Source organism: Hyla sarda, chromosome 2, assembly GCF_029499605.1.
Source record: "Hyla sarda isolate aHylSar1 chromosome 2, aHylSar1.hap1, whole genome shotgun sequence".
NCBI lineage: Eukaryota > Metazoa > Chordata > Amphibia > Anura > Hylidae > Hyla > Hyla sarda.
In genome coordinates this window covers 293,058,443-293,081,302 of record NC_079190.1, presented here as the reverse complement: position 1 = coordinate 293,081,302, position 22,860 = coordinate 293,058,443, and positions in this window count along the sequence as shown.

Below are 22,860 nucleotides of genomic sequence, written 5' to 3'. Positions count from 1 at the left end.
TGGGGTGTGGACCTGTCCTCATACTATGTCCTACTGGCAGCTCATCCTGACCTATATTAAAGACACGTGGGGTCTATCCTTACTATGTAATCCCAGAGCTCTCCTATTTCACCAATTCCGACCACCAGACTCTGATCACCGCTTGTCCCCTAAGTGCCTCAAATGGTTGATATCATACTTTTATTGGCCCTACGCTGTATTTTTGCCTCTTGGCTTTCCCCTTCTGTCCTTACTGTGTCCATGGTGATTACGCAAAAACTGTGTGGGGTAGATAGGATTGACTCAGAACGACACAAAAACATTCACACTGAGAAATTTTTCAAAAAATGGAACATCTTTATTCTCTCACAATACACAGAAGCTGAAATTGCGGATATTGTTAGACCATTTAGCTCCACTGAATAGTACTGTTTAGGGTCTATAGGAAACACATTGGGTTCCTTACAGCTCCCGCCATATTGTGTATTTAGTTCTCCTTATTTTTATTTATCTGCCTTTTTCAATATTATGGTGGGTGTCTGAATATTTATTTTTCTCGTATGTAAGCACTCACTTGTACTTTACTGGACTGTTTACAGTTGTTATGTTCGTTTTTTCTTTTTTAACCCCTTAAGGACCAGGCACGTATGAGTACGTCCCTGCGCCCTGGGTCTTAAGGACCAGGCACGTACTCATACGTCCGTGGGAATTTTGCATCCCACTACGCAACGGGCGGGTTGCGAAACCGGACGCCTGCTCAAATCGTTGCAAACGCCGAGGGGGGTCCTGAGACCCCCCCATGTCGGCGATCTCAGAAAATCGCATGTCAATTCAGACATGCGATTTTCTGCTATTCCGGGCTGATCGGGTCTCTGGTGACCCGATTACCCAGAAAATAGTGATGATCTGACCTGTCAGTGACAGCCCAGATCATCTTGCAGTGTAGGAGTGAGGTTGCAGTGATGCGATCTCCTCCTATCCCCTGCCATTGGTCAGAACTGATTCTGACCAATGGCAGAGCAGCAACCCCCCGTTCTCCCCACCACTGGATGTCGCGGGGAACATGGGGAGAAGATGGAGGTCGGTACCTGCAGGAGAAGATGCCTTGGAACAGCTGATCGTCGCTGCAGACTGCTGGATCCTGGCTCAGGTAGGGAAGCGACGTGCGACGTGGGGGAGGGGGAATGAAAGTGAAAGTAAAGTGATCTTTACTGTGGCAACCATTAGGAAGGCCAAACTGCAACTCCCAGCATGCCCAGAGTTGTAGGGAGTGCTGGGAGTTGTAGTTTTGCAACATCTGGAGGGTCACAGTTTGTGGACCACGGTTACAGTGGTGCCCAAACTGTATCCCTCCAGATGTTGCCAAACTACAACTCTCAGCATGCCTAGACTGCCCAGGCATGCTGGGAGTTGTAGCTCTGTAACATCTGTCCCTTCAGATTTTGCAATTTTCATGAAATTTTGAAGCCCTCAAATTTTTTCAAAAAGTTAAAATATGTCCATTTTATGATGCCAGCATAAAATAGACATATTATATTTGTGAATAAAAATAAAATTTATTTGGAATATCCATTTTCCTTACAAGCAGAGAGCTTCAAAGTTAGAAAAATGCTACATTTTCAAAATTTTCATGAAATTTTGTGATTTTTCACCAAAAAAGGATGCAAATAACGACGAAAATTTACCACCAAAATTAAGTAGAATATGTCACGAAAAAACAATCTCAGATTCAGAATATTATGTAAAAGCGTTTTAGAGATATTAATTCTTAAAGTGACAGTTGTCAGATGTGCAAAAAACGCTCTGGTCCTACGGTCACTTTTTATAAAAAATTTTGGGAAACAAAATGTGACAAAAAAGCAATATTTTTGGACTTTTTTTTACATTTTTTACATTTATGCCGTTCACCATACGGGATCATTAACATTATATTTTGATAGTTCGGAAATTTACGCACATGGTGATGCCAAATATGTTTATTTTTAAAAATGCAGCTATTTGGGGGTTAAATGGGGAAAAGGGATAATTTTCATTCTTATTGGGGGAGGGGATTTTTCCCTTTTCTTTTTTACTTTTCAATTTTACATTTTCTACTTTTTTTTTTTTACACTTTTTTTGTCCCCATAGGGGACTATCAATAGCAATCAGTTGATTGCTAATACTGTTCAGTGCTATGCATAGGGCATAGAATTGATCAGTATTATCGACTATCTTCTGCTTTATATAGAAAAATATAATGAAGAAATTATATGACCAGTCCTCAAGGATAGTGAAATAAGAAAAAATAAGTAAAAAGGGGAAAGAGCAAAAAGGAAGAAGCAAAAAGATGGAGATAAAAGATATAGAAAAATTGACAGATGGTAGGTCACAAATAAAAGTAAGAGATAAATGGAGATGAAACTAATAATGACTAAAGCAATCCTATCTTGATTATTGTAATAATAAAAATACCTGCAAAATATAACTTAAACAATAATGTGCATTTATTGAGTAAAAATTATATTAAAACACCTGGGCAGGGCACTTGCCCAGGTATTAGAAAAAATGTGCTTATTAAAAATAATAGATTGCCAACCTTCTTATGAAAATAAATATGTAAATGTTCATAAAATATTTTGTATCAGATAGCAGCCAAGTCATTGATTGAGCTGTACTGCCCTTGATTTTATTCTATCTTCTGCTTTGGCCTGCTTGATCTCAGACCAGAGCAGAAGATCTGAGGAGACGGCCGGAGGCAGGTGAGGGGACCTCCGGCCGCCATTACAGATGATTGGATCCCTGCGGCAGCACTGCGGGCGATCCGATCATCTATTTTAACATGGCATCTGAGGGGTTAATGGTTGATAGGGCATAGAACTGATCAGAATTATCGTCTATCTTCTGCTCTGGTCTGCTCGATCTCAGACCAGAGCAGAAGACCTGAGGAGACGGCCGGAGGCAGGTGAGGGGACCTCCGTCCGCCATTACAGATGATCGGATCCCTGTGGCAGCGCTGCGGGTGATTCGATCATCTATTTTAACATGCGCATTGCCACAGATGCCATGATCTGTATTGATCATGGCATCTGAGGGGTAAATGGTTGATAGGACATAGGGCATTACTGGTCAGACCATTACCGTCACATCCCTGGCTGCTGACAGCAGTTGGGATCTGCCGTGTATGACTCGAACACTGCTCCGATGCACTAGGATGTACATTTACTTCCTGGTCATTAAGGGGTTAACGACCACGGATGTATATTTACCTCCTATATGCCACAGTCCATAGTAAAGGCCTCCCAGTCAGCCACGTTTGTACTGCTATGACACTCTATTGTAGGGTAGGGCATAAATATGTGATCTCCAATTTTACAGCACAATGCAATTAGTACAATGTTGTTACGCCGAGCGCTCCGGGTCCCTGCTCCTCACCGAAGCGCTCGCGGCGTTTCTCTCCCTGCAGCACCCCGGTCAGACCCGCTGACCGGGAGCGCTGCACTGACATTGCCGGCGGGGATGCGATTCGCATAGCGGGACGCGCCCGCCCGCGAATCGCATCCCAAGTCACTTACCTGTCCCGGTCCCCGGCTGTCATGCTCTGGCGCGCGGCTCCGCTCTCTAGGGCGCGCGCACGCCAGCTCTCTGAGATTTAAAGGGCCAGTGCACCAATGATGGTGCCTGGCCCAATCATCCTGATTAGCTTGCACCTGTTCCTTGCCCATATAACCTCACTTCCTCTGCACTTCCTTGCCGGATCTTGTTGCCTTGTGCCTTGAGAAAGCTAATACTGTGTTACCCATACTGTGTTCCTGACCTCCTGCTATTCACCATTGACTACGAACCTAGCCGCCTGCCCCGACCTTCTGCTACGTCTGACCTTGCTCTTGTCCACTCCCTTGTACCGCGCTTATCTCAGCAGTCAGAGAGGTTGAGCCGTTGCCAGTGGATACGACCTGGTTGCTACCGCCGCTGCAAGACCATCCCGCTTTGCAGCGGGCTCTGGTGAATACCAGTAGCAACTTAGAACCGGTCCTCCGACACGGTCCACGCCAATCACTCTCTGGCACAGAGGATCCACCTCCAGCCTGCCGAATCGTGACAGTAGATCCGGCCATGGATCCCGCTGAGGTTCCCCTGCCAGTTGTCGCTGACCTCACCACGGTGGTCGCCCAGCAATCCCGACAGATCGCCCATCTAAGTCACCAGCTGACGCAAGTGTCCACCATGGTACAGCAATTTCAGTCGCAGCTACAGCAACTGCAACAGCAACTATCATCTCCTCCGCCAGCTCCTGCACCTCCTCCGCAGCGAGTGGCCGCTCCTAACCTCCGCTTGTCCCTGCCGGACAAATTTGATGGGGACTCTAGACTCTGCCGTGGTTTTCTGTCACAGTGTTCCCTACATTTGGAGATGTTGTCGGACCAATTTCCTACAGAACGGTCGAAGGTGGCTTTCGTGGTCAGTCTCCTGTCCGGGAAAGCTTTGTCTTGGGCCACACCGCTCTGGAACTGCGATGACCCTGTCACCGCCACTGTACACTCCTTCTTCTCTGAGGTTCGTAGTGTCTTCGAGGAACCAGCCCGAGCTTCTTCTGCCGAGACTGCCCTGCTGAACCTGGTCCAGGGTAATTCTTCAGTAGGCGAGTACGCCATCCTATTTCGTACTCTCGCTTCCGAATTATCTTGGAACAACGAGGCTCTCTGCGCGACCTTTAAAAAAGGCCTATCCATTAACATCAAAGATGTGCTGGCCGCACGAGAGATTCCTGCCAACCTGCATGAACTTATCCATTTGGCCACCCGCATTGACATGCGTTTTTCGGAAAGACACCAGGAACTCCGCCAGGAAAAAGACCTTAATCCCTGGGCACCTCTCTCACGGTATCCCTTGCAATCTACCCCTGTGCCTCCCGCCGAGGAGCCTATGCAAGTAGATCGGTCTCGCCTGACTCTTGAAGAGAGGTCTCGCCGTAGGGATAAAAATCTATGTCTGTACTGCGCTAGTACCGAACATTTCTTGGTGGATTGCCCTATTCGTCCTCCACGTCTGGAAAATGCACGCACGCAACCTGCTCACGTGGGCCTGGCGTCTCTGGGTACGGAGTCTGCTTCTCCATGTCTCACTGTGCCCGTACGGATTTCTCCTTCTGCCAACTCCTCTTTCTCTGCCGTGGCCGTCTTGGACTCTGGTTCTTCTGGAAATTTTATTCTGGCCTCTTTGCTTGAAAGGTACTGCATCCCGGTGACCCGTCTCATCAAGCCGCTCTACATTTCTTCAGTCAACGGAGTCAAGTTGCACTGCACTGTGCGTTATCGCACAGTGCCCCTGCTGATGAACATTGGACCACATCTCGAGAAGATTGAATTTTTGGTTTTGCCCGGCTGCACCTCTGAAGTCCTCCTCGGTCTGCCATGGCTCCAGCATCATTCTCCCACCCTTGACTGGACCACCGGGGAGATCAAGAATTGGGGTCCTGCTTGCCTCAAGAAAGGCCTCACTTCTGCTCCCAGCCCCGCCTGTCGAGCCTCAGTGTCTCCTCCTGTGCCTGATCTCCCAAAGGCTTATCAGGACTGTGCCGTGCCTCCTCATAGCCCCCGTCCTGGTGACACTCTGCCCCGTGCCAAGCCTCACCCTCTGCCCCCCCTCCCCATTCCCACTCCTTCTGGACTGTCTGCCGTGCATGGGCATACCCAGGACTTCGCTGTCCCCCGGAGGGAGACTCTACAGTCGCACCCGAAGTCCTTGTCCTGTGTGGAGCGACATCCCGACAAAAAGAGGGGGAGACCTAAGGGGGGGGGGTACTGTTACGCCGAGCACTCTGGGTCCCTGCTCCTCCCCGAAGCGCTCGTGGCGTTTCTCTCCCTGCAGCGCCCCAGTCAGACCCGCTGACCGGGAGCGCTGCATTGACATTGCCGGCGGGGATGCGATTCGCATAGCGGGATGCGCCCGCCCGCGAATCGCATCCCAAGTCACTTACCTGTCCCGGTCCCCGGCTGTCATGCTCTGGCGCGCGCGGCTCCGCTCTCTAGGGCGCACGCGCGCCAGCTCTCTGAGATTTAAAGGGCCAGTGCACCAATGATGGTGCCTGGCCCAATCACCCTGATTAGCTTGCACCTGTTCCTTGCCCATATAACCTCACTTCCTCTGCACTTCCTTGCCGGATCTTGTTGCCTTGTGCCCTGAGAAAGCTAATACTGTGTTACCCATACTGTGTTCCTGACCTCCTGCTATTCACCATTGACTACGAACCTAGCCGCCTGCCCCGACCTTCTGCTACGTCTGACCTTGCTCTTGTCCACTCCCTTGTACCGCGCTTATCTCAGCAGTCAGAGAGGTTGAGCCGTTGCAAGTGGATACGACCTGGTTGCTACCGCCGCTGCAAGACCATCCCGCTTTGCGGCGGGCTCTGGTGAATACCAGTAGCAACTTAGAACCGGTCCACCGACACGGTCCACGCCAATCCCTCTCTGGCACAGAGGATCCACCTCCAGCCTGCCGAATCGTGACAAATGTATTGTGTAATGTATACGTAATAGAAAATAACATAGAACTGGAAAGATCCTATCCTACAAAACATATTGGCCCGCATTTATTATTGCAGGTGTAAGTGAAGCATTTTTCTACACCTTTTTTTTTGTGTGCTGGTAATGTGTAGGAGCAGCAAATTTATTAAATGGTCACAGAGCATTTGATAAATTTTGTGCAGGTCACATTTTCTGAAATTTCTCTCTTCACATTTACCAAAAAGCTAAGCTTGGGCTGGTGGATTACAACTCAAAATCAGCAGAAATGTGTAAACCAAAAGGCGCAAAACAGGTGCAAATAAACCTGCCGTATTGCGCCTTTTGTAGACACAAAAAAACTGTTCAAAGTCCTGGCCATCTGTTGCCTTTAAACAACTCCCATGCCGTCCTGTCTTTGCGCTCACAGTCCACACCATTCTTTGCACCCTAAAACAAAAAAGAAAATACCCATTGCCAGAAATGCCATTTGGCCTAGTACACTTTGATCAAAATGTATACTATGATTTATCAAAGAATGTCTACAGTAGAGCTATTTTCCCACATTTATTTGAGTGGTGGGTTTGACTAGCATGCATCTTATTTATCAAGAAGGTGCAGCAGGATGATGAATTTTGCGCAGCTCTGCTGTGGTGGGAAAAGCTCTACCACATACACTTTTTCTAGACATTTTTGAGGGAGTAAAGGAGACACTTTTCCCGGGTCCTGAATTTGGCAGGTTATGTGTTTTTACTTTCACAGAGCTACCTGGACATTTTTACTTGCATTTTAGACGCTACAATCAAATTTGATTGCGGTGTATAAGGGGTTAAAGCCGGGCATCACCGTGATCAGTGATGTCTGGCATTAGAGATGGGCCACCAGGACCACCCAGCTATGACCTGCGCTCAGCTCCTGAGCGCGTATCATAGAAGGGGAGCGGGATGCTGTCGTCCACAAGAGGTTAAAGGTTGAATTGGGGAAGGTATAAATTATTCTCACGCCTACTGGTAGATGGTGTAGCTTTGCCCCTAAAAAAATACCTTTGCGCACAAAATAGCGACTTTTGACAAAAGTGGCAAATGGTAAATACATGACCACTGCATGGTCAACAAGAAAAAGTTCTACGGGTAGGCAAAAAAGAGTGAAACTGTCTATATCAAAAGTCGCATAAAATTCACTAAATATGCTGCTTGCGCCTGAACTGCGCCAAAACATGCTCTAAAAGCAATGATATATCTCCCCCTATATGTATTTTTGTAATTCTGCTGAGAAGCAATAGATCAATGTACAACATATGGATGTGTAGCTATGTCTGTTTTTTTTTTGTCACAGCATATCACAAATCACATGGATTAGAAAGCAAACAAAAGTCCCATCTAACTTCAATTTGTAGCAATAAAAACTACAGCTCGCTGCATAACAACCCTTCAGCCACTTAGTACCTGAAATAGCAAATGTCTTTTATTTCTTAAAGTGTACCTGTGGTTAAGAGAAACTTTTGATATAATGTAGATAATACCATTAAATGTATATTTGTGATACACATTGAATTAAAAAAAGGGCAGGACAAGCAGGACTCTGTGCAGGCTCCTGACTTGTCAGTCATCCTACTGTGTGAGCCTGGAGCATGTCACAGAGTCTCACCGCACAGAGCCCTGCTTGTCCTCAGTGTACAGATCCCTGCTTGTCCTCAGTGTACAGAACCCTGCTTGGCCTCACTGCACAGAGCCCTTCTTGTCCTTACTGCACAGAGCCCTGCTTGTCCTCACTGCACAGAGCCCTGCTTGTCCTTACTGCACAGAGCCCTGCTTGTTCTCACTGCACAGAACCCTGCTTGTCCTCAGTGTACAGATCCCTGCTTGTCCTCAGTGTACAGGACATTGCTTGGCCTCACTGCACAGAGCCCTGCTTGTCCTCACTGCACAGAGCCCTGCTTGTCCTCACTGCACAAAGCCCTGCTTGTCCTTACTGCACAGAGCCCTGCTTGTCCTCACTGCACAGAACCCTGTTTGTCCTCAGTGTACATAGCTCTTCTTGTCCTCAGTGTACAGAACCCTGCTTGTCCTCACTGTACAGAGCCCTGCTTGTCCTTACTGCACAGAGCCCTGCTTGTCCTCACTGCACAGAACCCTGCTTGTCCTCAGTGTACAGAGCCCTGCTTTTCCTCAGTGTACAGAGCCCTGCTTTTCCTCAGTGTACAGAGCCCTGCTTGTCCTCAGTGTACAGAGCCCTACTTGTCCTCAGTGCACAGAGCCCTGCTTGTCCCTCACTGTACAGAGCCCTGCTTGTCCTCAGTTCACAGATCCCTGCTTGTCCTCAGTGTACAAAACCCTGCTTGTCCTCACTGCATAGAGCCCCGCTTGACCTCAGTGTACAGAGCCCTGCTTGTCCTCAGTGTACAGATCCCTGCTTGTCCTCAGTGCACAGAGCCCCGCTTGTCCTCACTGCACAGAGCCCCGCTTGCCTTCAGTGCACAGATCCCTGCTTGTCTTCACTGCACAGAGCCCTGCGTGTCCTCACTGCACAGAACCCTGCTTGTCCTCAGTGTACAGAGCCCTGCTTGTCCTCAGTGTACAGATCCCTGCTTGTCCTCAGTGTACAAAACCCTGCTTGTCCTCACTGTACAGAGCCCTGCTTGTCCTCACTGCACAGAGCCCTGCTTGTCCTCACTGCACAGAACCCTGCTTGTCCTCAGTGTACAGAGACCTGCTTGTCCTCAGTGTACAGAGCCCTGCTTGTCCTCAGTGTACAGAGCCCTGCTTGTCCTCAGTGTACAGAGCCCTGCTTCTAATCAGTGCACAGAGCCCTGCTTGTCCCTCACTGTACAGAGCCCTGCTTGTTCTCAGTGTACAAATCCCTGCTTGTCCTCAGTGCACAGAGCCCTACTTGTCCTCACTGTACAGAGCCCCGCTTGTCCTTGGTGCACAGAGCCCTGCTTTTCCTCACTGCACAGAGCCCTGCTTATCCTCACTGCACAGAGCCCTGTTTGTCCTAAGTGCACAGATCCCTGCTTGTCCTCATTGCACAGAATCCAGCTTGTCCAGTTAGTACCTGAAATAGCAAATGTCTTTTATTTCTTAAAGTGTACCTGTGGTTAACAGAGACTTTTGATATAATGTAGATAATACCATTAAATGTATATTTGTGATACACATTGAATAAAAAAAAAGGTTCATTTTTGGTGGAAAAACGCTGTCCCTGCAGATATTGTCTGTGTGTCTCTGTGAGGAGAACAAATACAGGAAGCGAGGGCAGGACGAGCCGGACTCTGTGCAGGCTCCTGACTTGTCAGTCATTCTACTGTGTGAGCCTGGAGCATGTCACAGAGTCTCACTGCACAGAGCCCTGCTTGTCCTCAGTACACAGGCCCCTGCTTGTCCTCAGTGTACAGATCCCTGCTTGTCCTCAATGTACAGAACCCTGCTTGGCCTCACTGCACAGAACCCTGCTTGTCCTCAGTGTACAGATCCCTGCTTGTCCTCAGTGTACAGATCCCTGCTTGTCCTCAGTGTACAAAACCCTGCTTGTCCTCATTGTACAGAGCCCTGCTTGTCCTCACTGCACAGAGCCCTGCTTGTCCTCACTGCACAGAACCCTGCTTGTCCTCAGTGTACAGAGACCTGCTTGTCCTCAGTGTACAGAGCCCTGCTTGTCCTCAGTGTACAGAGCCCTGCTTGTCCTCAGTGTACAGAGCCCTGCTTGTCCTCAGTGCACAGAGCCCTGCTTGTCCCTCACTGTACAGAGCCCTGCTTGTCCTCAGTGCACAGATCCCTGCTTGTCCTCAGTGTACAGAACCCTGCTTGTCCTCACTGCACAGAGACCCACTTGACCTCAGTGTACAGAGCCCTGCTTGTCCTCAGTGTACAGATCCCTGCTTGTCCTCAGTGCACAGAGCCTCGCTTGTCCTCACTGCACAGATCCCTGCTTGTCTTCACTGCACAGAGTCCTGCTTGTCCTCAGTGTACAGAGCCCTGCTTGTCCTCAGTGCACAGATCCCTGCTTGTCCTCAGTGTACAGAACCCTGCTTGTCCTCACTGCACAGAGCCCCGCTTGACCTCATTGTACAGAGCCCAGCTTGTCCTCAGTGTACAGATCCCTGCTTGTCCTCAGTGCACAGAGCCCCGCTTGTCCTCACTGCACAGATCCCTGCTTGTCTTTACTGCACAGAGTCCTGCTTGTCCTCAGTGTACAGAGCCATGCTTGTCCTCAGTGTACAGATCCCTGCTTGTCGTCAGTGCACAGAGCCCTACTTGTACTCAGTGTACAGAGCCCTGCTTGTCCACCCATACTTCCTGAATTTGGTCTCCTCACAGAGACACACAGATAATAGCTGAAGAACAAAAATAACAAGTTTTTTAACCAATGTTTCTTACAAATATACATATAATGGTATTATCTACATTATATAAAAGTTTTTGTTAACGACAGGTACACTTTAAAAGTAGTAAAATATAACCAAACCTGTAAATTTGGTGTCGTTATCATACTGACCCCATAGATTTGAGACAAAGCCTAGTCTACTTGTTTGGTACTACTGTCTGGTCTGCTTTACATCGGTATACATAATTAATATTGGACAGAATACAGAGTTAAATATTTATGTTTTTTCTAATCTGGCAAAAACGTCAAATAGTCGCAGTTTTTAAGCAAATTCACGATGTTATGCGAATAATTGCTCTTTTGCCATCCTCTGAATAGTGGTAAAAGCGCATTGTTTCGTACAAAGGGGCATGGCCATTCTGTTTACTAGTTTTATGACAGTTTACATTGGGAAACTAGCTCAGAGCTAGTGGAAATTTCAGCATGGGGCACGGGGTCACTGTATTTATGTATATATGTGCATCTCTACGTAAATCCAGCTAGTCTGTGCCCTGGAGGGGCTTTTTTAAGCCCTGTAAAGTCTATCCCCAAAATGAAATGTATACCAGAACCTGTTACTACTCCCAAAAAAGGGATAATGTTTGCCACGCTGGGAAAAATCCATTCCGTCTTCTTCACCTGCTGGATTAAAACCTGTTACTACTCCCAAAAAAGGGATAATTTTTGGGAACACCTGTAAAAAGCCATGCTGGCTTCTTCACTTGCTAGACTAAGAACCTGTTACTACTCCCAAAAAAAGGATAATTTTTGGTATGCTGGGTTAAAGCCACAGCATCTTTCCATGCCTCCGTGTGCATATTAACACTGGCAGGCATCTACCAACAACCAGGGATAATTTACGCTGCTTTATTTTGGTGTGAATAAGCCAAAAAAATGGGCGAGCTGGAATAGTTACCATGGGTTACCGGATGTCGCCATAATTGAGCCTTAATAACCCAATCTACCATCACCCTTCTTCCAGCCAAACCTACACATACACAAACCATCATCCCCAGAAATGGGATACTATTTTTGGCTTTTCATACAAGAGCTCTTTCTTCTTCAGTCTTCACTATTTTAGAACGCCAATTCTGTTACTACTCCAAAAAAGGGATAATATTTTGAATTTTTGAAAAATCTATGCCATCTCTTCACTTGCTAGACTAAAAACCTGTTACTACTCCCAAAAAAGGGAACATTTTTTTGCATGCTGGGATAAAGCCACAGCGTCTTCCCATGCCTCTGTGTGCATATTAAGGGTGCGTTCACACTGAGTAAATCAAGAGGAATTCACGCTGCAAAATTTACGTGCGGAAATTTTTTTTTTCAATTTGCGCGGAATTCGCGCAGAATGGCGGAGAAAGAAGTGAAGGGTTTTTCAGCCATTTCCACACGAATTCCGCGCAAATTCACAGATTTTTTTTTTTACCATTGACTTCTATTGATTTCTGCTAGCGGATTCCGCTTGAAGAATGAACATGTTCTTTCTTCAAGCGGAAAGGAATTCAGCGTCGGAATTCCGCTAGCAGAATTTCCGATGTGTGAACAGGACAGCAGAAAAACCATTAAAGTGAATGGGCAGAGAAGATATACATTAATTTGGAGCAGAGAATTCAGGAGGAATTACTCAAGTAAATTCCTCTTGAATTACTCAGTGTGAACGCACCCTACCACTGGCAGGCATCTACCTACAAACAGGGATACTTTATGCCACTTTATTTTGGTGTGAATAAGCCTAAAAAAAATGGGCGAGCTGGAATAGTTACCATTGGTTACCACATGTCGCCATACCTGAGCCATAAAAACACTTTAAAACTACTTAAATGCATTCCTAATACTGTTAGGCAGAGGATTGGAGCTGTTATGCAGTGTTATAAATGTGTTTAGGAGCTTTTTTCATTGCCAGTTCAAGTCAAACCGAGCCAAATAAACTTGCATTTTCCGAAAAGTTTGGTGAGTCCGGCGAACCAAACTTTTCAAACGTTCGCTCAATTCTACTGCTCAGCCTCTTCTTGCTTTTTTCCACTTATTTGATTTTTATTCTCAGTTTGCGCTTCATTTCTCCTGTTATTTGTGTGTACCCTAGTTATGACTGAAATAGTCCATTTGCATGCAAATGCGAGTTTTCTATCCCGTAATGTTCCTCTAGACTATAGCATGTTTTATGGAGGTGGAATTCTAAATAGCAATGATGTGCCAGTGTATTCCACATCCATCCATTTCTCTAATAGATTTTATGTCCTTTGCAGCTATCTTACTGCCACATTCTCAAGGGATTTTAGCAAGCAGACAGAATGTTCCAAAATAATTCATTAGTCCACAATGATATCATTCAATACACATTTACTTTGCATTGACATAATTAATTTGGACTATTTTACATTTATTAGACCTATTATTTTCTAATACATAAAAGGGCTTTGGGGCGGTGCAGGCAGAGGGTTCTGTGACATCAATTATGTTGCACTTTTGTTGGGAAAATTGTGTATGTAGAACTAAAGTTGAACAGGTGAAATGAGAAGTAGACATTTAATTTTCGATACCTAATATTAACAATGAGTGAGCTTTGTGGAATGTATGTTAGCATATCCATGGAGAGCAGCTTTGTGAATCAATCATCTGGAAGTGATCCCATCGAAACCAGCATTCATTAGTAACAACAAGACAACAATTCAACTGCTAATATACAAGAAACAACAATTTGCATAGCATTATCTATATTTCTTTGGGGCATTTTTCACTGTCCAATAAAACATAGAGAGGTAATTTTCTGCCAAAGAAAGGTAAAATATACCTATTCTTACTATAATGCATTGCCACAGTGTTAAAGGGGTACTCTGGTGGGGAAAAAAATTCATATCAACTGACCACAGAAAGTTAAACAGATTTGTAAATTATATATATTATAATTAATACAGAAAAAAACAGGGGGTGGCACCAAACGGCAAATGAAATGCAAAAAATATATTAAATGGAAATATCCAGGAATGTTCGTAAATAATCAATGTTCCTAATACACGTGATAGAGACAATCCATTGTAGAAACTTGCTCCATGCGTTACGGTGGTGCCAGGACGCAGATAAGTAATTCACACAATATATGTAAAAAAGGAATAAGTCCGGCAACTCATCGTTGATACGCTGACTGCTGCGAGGCTCAAATCATGTTCATGAGGCAGAGATCAGTGTGGGAAGCTCAGGAGGGCGATTATCCGATTGATTTTGTGCAAAAGCACTTCGTCCGGCCTCACGGACGATGTAAATGACTTCTATGTAAAAATCTTAATCCTTCCAGTACTTATCAGCTGCTGTATACTACAGAGGAAGCTGAGTAGTTCTTTTCTGTCTGACCACAGGGCTCTCTTCTGACACCTCTGTCCATGTCAGGAACTGTCCAGAGCAGGAGCAAATCACCATAGCAAACCTATCCTGCTCTGGAGAGTTCCTGACATGTACATAGGTCAGCAGAGAGCACTGTGGTCAGACTGAAAAGAAATTCAAAAAGATTCAAGAACTTCCTCTGGAGCATACAGCAGCTGATAGGTACTGGAAGAATTAAGATTTTTAAATAGAAGTACCGTACATATAAGCCGACCCGAATATAAGCCAAGGCCCCAAATTTCACCCCAAAGACCTAGGAAAACCTATTGACTTGAGTATAAGCCTAGGGTGGAAAAAACATCACCCCCCCCCCCTGTCAGCCCTGTTATCATCATCCCTGGTCATCATCCCCGTCATCATCCAGACCCCCCATGTCATCATCCCCCCGTCATCATCACCACCTGTCAACCCCCCTGTCATCATTCAAACCCCCCCTGTCATCATACAGACCCCCTTTTTGTTGTTGATTTCTCGGTCCTTTCCTTAGCTGCAGGGATCATCCGCATTCTGGTGAAGAGGGTGAGCCGGTCAGGGACATCCATCTTCACTGGGAGGCCATCTTCTCTGCTCTGGGCCGGCCTCCGACTAGTGACGCTGCATTGAAGACAACGCGCACGGACGCCCCTGAGCGGCGGCATCAATGCAGCGTCACTAGTCCAGGGCCAGCCCAGAGCGGAGAAGAGGGCCTCTCGGTGAAGATGAACAGCCCGGACCGGCTCACCCTCCCCACCGGAATGCGGACGGTCCCTGCAGCATAGATGTGCGAAGATGGACAGCTTGGCAGTTTTTTTTGTTTGTTTTTTTGTGTTCACTTGAGTATAAGCCAAGGGGGATGTTTTCAGCACAAAAAATTGTGCTGAAAAACTCGGCTTATACTCGAGTATATATGGTAATTTACAAATCTGTTTAACTTTTTGGCATCAGTTGATTCGAAAAAAAATTGTTTTCAACTGGAGTACCCCTTGGAGTCCCTTTCCTAAAAATATGCAAAATAACAAATTCCTGAGTGATATATTATCGTATTAATATAATGCCTCTCAGTGTTTTTCATATTATTTAGACATTGCTCATGCAAATTATAAATATATATTTTGAAAGAAGCAGAAGTGAGCTAAATGGAGTTAGAATTATTCATAGATTTAGGCTGGGTTCACACACAGTATTTTAGTCAATATTTTTGTCAGTATTTAAGTCAGTATTTGGGTTAGTATTTAAGCCAAAATCAGAAGTTGAACTGAGACAGAGAAAAACTGTAATGTAAAGATTAGCAGCTTTATGTGTTTTTAAGTCATTCCTGATTTTGCCTAAAATACTGACCAAAATATTTAAATACTGAGCCAAGCCTTAAAGTGTACTTACAATGATACACAGAGATGCATCTCCCACCAGAAAATCCAGACAGCAGGCGGTTGAACAACGCCAGAAGCCTCCCTAAGAAAGCTCCATAATAGAATGTAAACTTTACATAAATTGTTCTAGTAATGCCTACTAAATGTAGAGCATGATGAGAAGGATCATCTAATTGTACCTTGACATCAATGTAAGGAAATGAACATAGGCATGGGCTTACATATAGCCTTCAGGTTGTACATTTGTCCTTTTATTGTTATTGTGTCAGCTAATGTAATGTGTTCACTGAAAGACAGGAAAGTTACATATAAAATCCCTTAGGCTAAAAATTAGGAAAATATTAAATATGAAAACTCCCAAAATACAGTGTAATGAAATGACCCGTCTCTAAGACTTATGTATGATATATTTGATTAGGTAGATTCTGTCTCTCATAAAATCTCTGTCTGTTGGAATTTCTCTATTGTGAGATGGTACAGATGACAGAACTGGAATACAATACTAAAGTTGTATCATTTAATAATGCGTATCTACCATAAATCAGGAACTGCAACCAAGTATCTACACTGCTTCTTCCACTCATTCTTCTGTAGAATTGGCCATGAGGAGGGTTGTCGTCGTTTGATAGACTAATAGCCCCTATATTACAGACTGGTATTAACAGGAGAAACTATGCAGAGTTAGCAAACTATGATTGAGAATTGGTTAAACGATACCCTTAAACTATTTATCCAGTATCAACAAACAGCTTGTAAATCAATTGCACAACTCTGAGTATTGTAAACAAAATGACATCTTCTTTGTTAGGTTTTTACGTAACCTATCCAACTGGTTTGGTGTTAAGACGTCCTTTGTTAGAAATACACTACATTCTTTTGGGGTTTAAAGCCTGAGTTTCACAGCTGTTCTTTCAAAACATTTGCATGCTTTATTCTGGAATAAAAGCTGGGTTGAATGCTCCGAAACCAGTTTCAGTGCCCAAATATATGATTCTCTTGTGCCTGCTCCTCCTTAGGCTCCAATCGAAACTGATGACTTGCACTTTGCATTGCCACAATAAGTAAATCATTGCCGTTTCAAGGTTTTAGGATAAAATGTTCAATTCCATTTGACCCTTTGTTTTCATTGATCTAGAGGAGGTAAAACCAAACTGCCTGGTTATTTGTAGACAATTCTACCATATGAGAGGGAAACAAATTTCTTAATGACCACAGATAGGCAGACCATTTCCCTGGATACATTTAATAGTAACCCCTACTGTTTATTTAAAACTCTAACCTCAATAACAATTAGTTAGTCAGTCAATAAATTATATTTTTATTGTTCTGTCATCACTTATCTCTTAGGGAATTCTACCTAAATGTATCATCAAGCCTTTGCTCCTGCCTTCACACTTTTTTTAATATGATTCCATAGTAATCTTTTACAGACTGTGTCTTCTTTTATAATTGATTGATAGTTTTGATTTCATTTGATAATTTGAATTATATTTGTATAAACATTGTGCAGATACTTACTTCAATGTTCTTATTAACTATAAAACCCCTTAAGGACCAAGCCCATTTTCACCTTAAGGACTAGAGCGTTTTTTTTTGCAAATCTGACAACTGTCACTTTAAGCATTAATAACTCTGGAATGCTTTTACTTTTCATTCTACTTTAACATAGTGGTAAATTTTCGGCTTTACTTGCATCCTTTCTTGGTGAAAAATCCCAAAATTTTATGAAAAATTTGAAAAATGTTGCAGTTTTTTTTACTTTGAAACTCTCTGCTTATAAGGAAATTAGACATATCAAATAAATTATATATTGATTCACATATACAATATGCCCACTTTATATTTGCATCATAAAGTTGACACGTTTTTACTTTTGGAAGACATCAGAGGGCTTCAAAGTTCAGCAGCAATTTTCCAATTTTTCACAAAATTTTCAAAATTGGAATTTTTTAGGGACCAGTTCAGTTTTGAAGTGGATTTGAGGGGTCTTTATAATAGAAATACCCCATAAATGACCCCATTATAAAAACTGCACCCCTCAAAGTATACAAAATGATATTCAGAAAGTGTGTTAACCCTTTAGGTGTTTCACAGGAATAGCAGCAAAGTGAAGAAGAAAATTCAAAATCTTGATTTTTTACACTCGCATGTTCTTGTAGACCCAGTTTTTGAAATTTTACAAGGGGTTAAAGAAGAAAAAGCCCCCCAAAATTTGTAACCCAATTTCTCTCGAGTAAGGAGATACCTCATATGTGGATGTCAAGTGCTCTGCGTGTGCACTACAAGGCTCAGAAGGGAAGGAGTGACAATGGGATTTTGGAGAGTGAGTTTTTCTGAAATGGTTTTTGGGGAAGCCTCTATGGTGCCAGAACAGCAAAAAAATAAAACCCACATAGCATACTATTTTGGAAACTACACGCCTCAAGGAACGTAACAAGGGGTACAGTAAGCCTTAACACCCCACAGGTGTTTGACGACTTTTCGTTAAATTCGGATGTGTAAATACATTTTTTTTTCACTAAAATGCTGATTCTCCCCCAAATTTTAAATGTTTTCAAGGGTAATAGGAAAATATGCCCCCAAAATTTGTAACCCCATTTCTTCTGAGTATGGAAATACCCCATGTGTGGACATCAAGTGCACTGCAGAGAGAAGAAGAGAAGAAGTCACATTTGGAAGTGAAAATGAAAAATTTGATTTTTTTCACAAAAATGCTGGTGTTACCCCAAATTTTACATTTTCACAGGGGTAATAGGAGAAAAAGCCTCCCAAAATTTGTAACCCCATTTCTTCTGAGTATGTAAATACCCCATATGTGAATGTAAAGTGCTCTGCGGGTGAACTACAATGCTCAGAAGAGCATTTGGAGAGAGAATTTGGTTAGAATAGAAGTCGGGGGCCATGTGTGTTTACAAAGTCCCTTGTGGTGCCAGAACAGTGGACCCCCACCCCCACATGTGACCCCATTTTGGAAACTACACCCAGTCAGCATTTACACCCAACTGGCGTTTGACAGATCTTTGGAAAAGTGGGCTGTGCAAATGAAAAATTTAAATTTTCATTTTCACAGACCACTGTTCCAAACATCTGTCAGACACCTGTGGGGTGTAAATGCTCACTGCACCCCATATTACATTACATGAGTGGTGTAGCTTTCAAAATGGGGTCACATGTGGGGGGTGGGCCCACTGTTCTGGCAGCATAGGGGGTTTTGTAAACGCACATGGCCTTCAATTCCAGCCTTATTCTCTCTCCAAAAGCCCAATGGCGCTCCCTCTCTTCTGAGCATTGTAGTGCACCAGCAGAGCACTTTACATCCGCATATGGGGTATGTTCTTACTCAGAAGAGATGGGGCTGCAAATTTTGGGGGGCTTTTTTTCCTATTCTCCCTTGTGAAAATGGAAAATGTAGGGTAACACCAGCATTTTAGTGAAATTTTTTTTTTCATTTTCACATCCAACTTTAACGAAAATTAGTCAAACACCTGTGGGGTGTTAAGGCTCACTACACACCTTGTCACGTTCTGTGAGGGGTGTAGTTTCCAAAATGGGGTCACATGTGGGTATTTATTGTTTTGCATTTATATCAGAACCACTGTAAAATCACCAATTTAGACTTGAAATGTACATAGTGCGCTCTCACTCCTGAGCCATGTTGTGCGTCCGCAGAGCATTTTACACCCACATATGAGGTATTTCCATACTCAAGAAAAATTGGAAATCCGCCCACTACTTCCGGTGATTGGCTAAGCAGGCTGTCACTACCGAGGCTAGCAGCTAATTATGTGTTTCTTATTTTTATGGTGGCCCTAGCAACATAAGAGAGAATTTTTACAAACCAGAATTCCCCTTTAAACAGCTCCTTTTTTGGTCGTGTAGGCTGCATGACCAAGACTTCAAGTATTTTTCCACCCCCCCCCCCCTTTTGGTGTCTTTATGGAGTTGTCCATAGTTTTGATGCCTCAAAACTGCTAACAGGTTCCCTTTAAATAAACATGTCCTAAATGTAATGTTTTCTTTAATAAAGTTCATTATTAAGGAAACGTGAACAAAAATATCCAGCACCAAAAAATTTTAAAATGTGTGATGTGACACATCTCAGACCAGTTCTTTGTGTTATTACACTATCTCATTAGATGTGTAATCTCCTCATTAAGGAAGGAATTAAGTTGTGTGGTGCTTCTAGGGAAATCAATTAAGAATTGATTAATCAATGAGAAAACAGCTGTGCTACAGAAGTGAAACACAAGAGAAGTTCGAGAGCCATTTGGCAATAATATCAGATAACATATGTCCAAAACTAAACAACCAAATGTACTACAAAAATTCACACAGTATGAAATTGGGAAATAATCAGTGCAGATGGTAAGAAACACAGGTTTGTGGAACATTTCACTGTAGAGAGGAAAATAGATGGTATTCAGTGCACAAAATAATTTTATGCTTTAACCCCTTAGAGAATGGACACAAATGTACCCCTTGTAAAAGCCCCCTATGGGACTATGGCTGCCTTCATACTAAGTTTTAACCATACAGGGATCAGATCCGGCTGGGGGATGGGAAAACCAGGCGCTCCTGTTTCCCAGCTGAACCCAGACCCCCTTTCATTCACTTGAATGAGCCGACCAAAGTCAAATAGTAACTCCGGTTGGCTCATTTTTGCCCCGCATCCGATTTTCTGGCTGGACTGGAAACCATGGTATGCTTTGGTTTTCAGTCCAGACAGACAACCAGATAGGGGGCAAAAATGAGCCGACTTGAGTCACTATTTGACACCATTCGGCTCATTCAAATACATGGGATGGGGGCCGGGTGCGGCTGGGATACAGGAGCACCCGGTTTTCCCATTCCCCCAGCCGGATCTGATCCCTGTATGGACAAAACGTAGTGTGAACCCAGCCTTAGTGTAAGTAGAATGCTAAAAAAATGTTTTTAGAATACAAATAAGCCCATATCCTAATAAAAATAAAAATCACCTGATTTCCATTTAACTCCTTAACCCCTTAAGGACACAGCCCATTTTCACCTCTAGGACGCAGCCCTTTTTTGCACATCTGACCACTGTCACTTTAAACATTAATAACTCTGGAATGCTTTTACTTATCAATCTGATTCCGAGATTGTTTTTTCGTGACATATTCTACTTTAACATAGTGGTAAATTTTTGTGGTAACTTGCATCCCTAAAATGTGTGTTTCCCCCCAAATTTCACATTTTTGCAAGGGTTAATAGCAGAAAATACCCCCCAAAATTTGTAACCCCATCTCTTCTGAGTATGGAGGTACCCCATAAGTTGACCTGAAGTGCACTACGGGCGAACTACAATGCTCAGAAGAGAAGGAGTCATATTTGGCTTTTTGAGAGCAAATTTTGCTCGGGGGGCATGTCGCATTTAGGAAGCCCCTATGGTGCCAGGACAGCAAAAAAAAACACATGGCATACCATTTTGGAAACTAGACCCCTTGAGGAACGTAACAAGGGATAAAGTGAACCTTAATACCCCACAGGTGTTTCACGACTTTTGCATATGTAAAAAAAAAATGTTTTTTTTTTTTACCAAAAATGCTTGGTTTAGCAATAATTTTACATTTTTAAAAAGATAATAGCAGAAAACACCCCCCAAAATTTGAAGCCCAATTTCTCCCGATTCAGAAAACACCCAATATGGGGATGAAAAGTGCTCTGCTGGCGCACTACAGGTCTCAGAGGAGAAGGAGTCACATTTGGCTTTTTGGAAGCAAATTTTGCTCTGGGGGCATGCCGCATTTAGGAAGCCCCTATGGTGCCAGGACAGAAAAAAAACCACATGGCATACCATTTTGGAAACTAGACCCCTTGGGGAACGTAACAAGGGGTAAAGTGAACCTTAATACCCCACAAGTGTTTCACGACTTTTGCATATGTAAAAAAAAATTTTTTTTTTACACTAAAATGCTTGTTTTCCCCCAAATTTTACATTTTTACAAGAGATAATAGCCAAAAATACCCCCCAAAATTTGTAACCCCATCTCTTCTGAGTATGGAAATACCCCATAAGTGGACATGAAGTGCACTGGGGACGAACTACAATGCTCAGAAGAGAAGGAGCATCATTGAGCTTTTGGAGAGAAAATTTGGCCATGTGCATTTCCAAAGCCCCCCGTGGTGCCAGAACAGTGGACCCCCCACATGTGACCCCATTTTTAAAACTACATCCCTCACGGAAGGTAATAAGGGGTGCAGGGAGAATTTACACCCCACTGGCATTTGACGGATCTTTGGAACAGTGGGCTGTGCAAATTAAAAATTTAATTTTTCATTTTCACAGACCCCTGTTTCAAAGATCTGTCAGACACCTGTGGGGTGTAAATGCTCACTGTACCCCTTATTACATTCCGTGAGGGGTGTAGTTTCCAAAATGGGGTCACATGTGGGTATGTATTGTTTTGCACTTATGTCAGAACCGCTGTAAAATCAGCCACCCCTGTGCAAATCACCAATTTAGACCTCAAATTTACATGGTGCACTCTCCCTTCTGAGCCTTGTTGTGCGTCCCCAGAACACTTTGCACCCACATATGGGGTATCTCCGTACTCAGGAGAAATTGCGTTACAAATTTTGGAGGCTTTTTTTTCTTTTACCGCTTGTGAAATTTTAAAGTATGGGGCAACACCAGTATGTTAGTGTACAAAAATGTTTTTTTTTTACACTAACATGCTGGTGTAGACCCCAACTTTACCTTTTCATAAGGGGTAAAAGGAGAAAAAGCCCCCCAAAATTTGTTAGGCAATTTCTCCCGAGTACGGCGATACCCCATATGTGGCCCTAAACTGTTGCCTTGAAATACGACAGGGCTCCGAAGTGAGAGCGCCATGCGCATTTGAGGCCTAAATTAGGGATTTGCATAGGGGTGGACATAGGGGTATTCTACACCAGTGATTCCCAAACAGGGTGCCTCCAGCTGTTGCTAAACTCCCAGCATGCTTGGACAGTCAATGGCTGTCCGGAAATGCTGGGAGTTTTTGTTTTGCAACAGCTGGAGGCTCCGTTTTGGAAACACTGCTGTAGGATACGTTTTTCATTTTTATTGGGGGGGAAGGGGGGGGTGGTAGGGGGGGCAGTGTGCATGTGTATATGTAGTGTTTTACTCTTTATTTTATGTTAGTGTAGTGTAGTGTTTTTAGGTTACATTCACACTGACAGCGGATTACACTGAGTCTCCCGCTAGGAGTTTGAGCTGCGGCTGCAGCTCAAACCTGAAGCGGGGAACTCACTGTAATCCGCCGCCAGTGTGAATGTAACCTGTACATTCACATGGGAGGGGGGGGGGG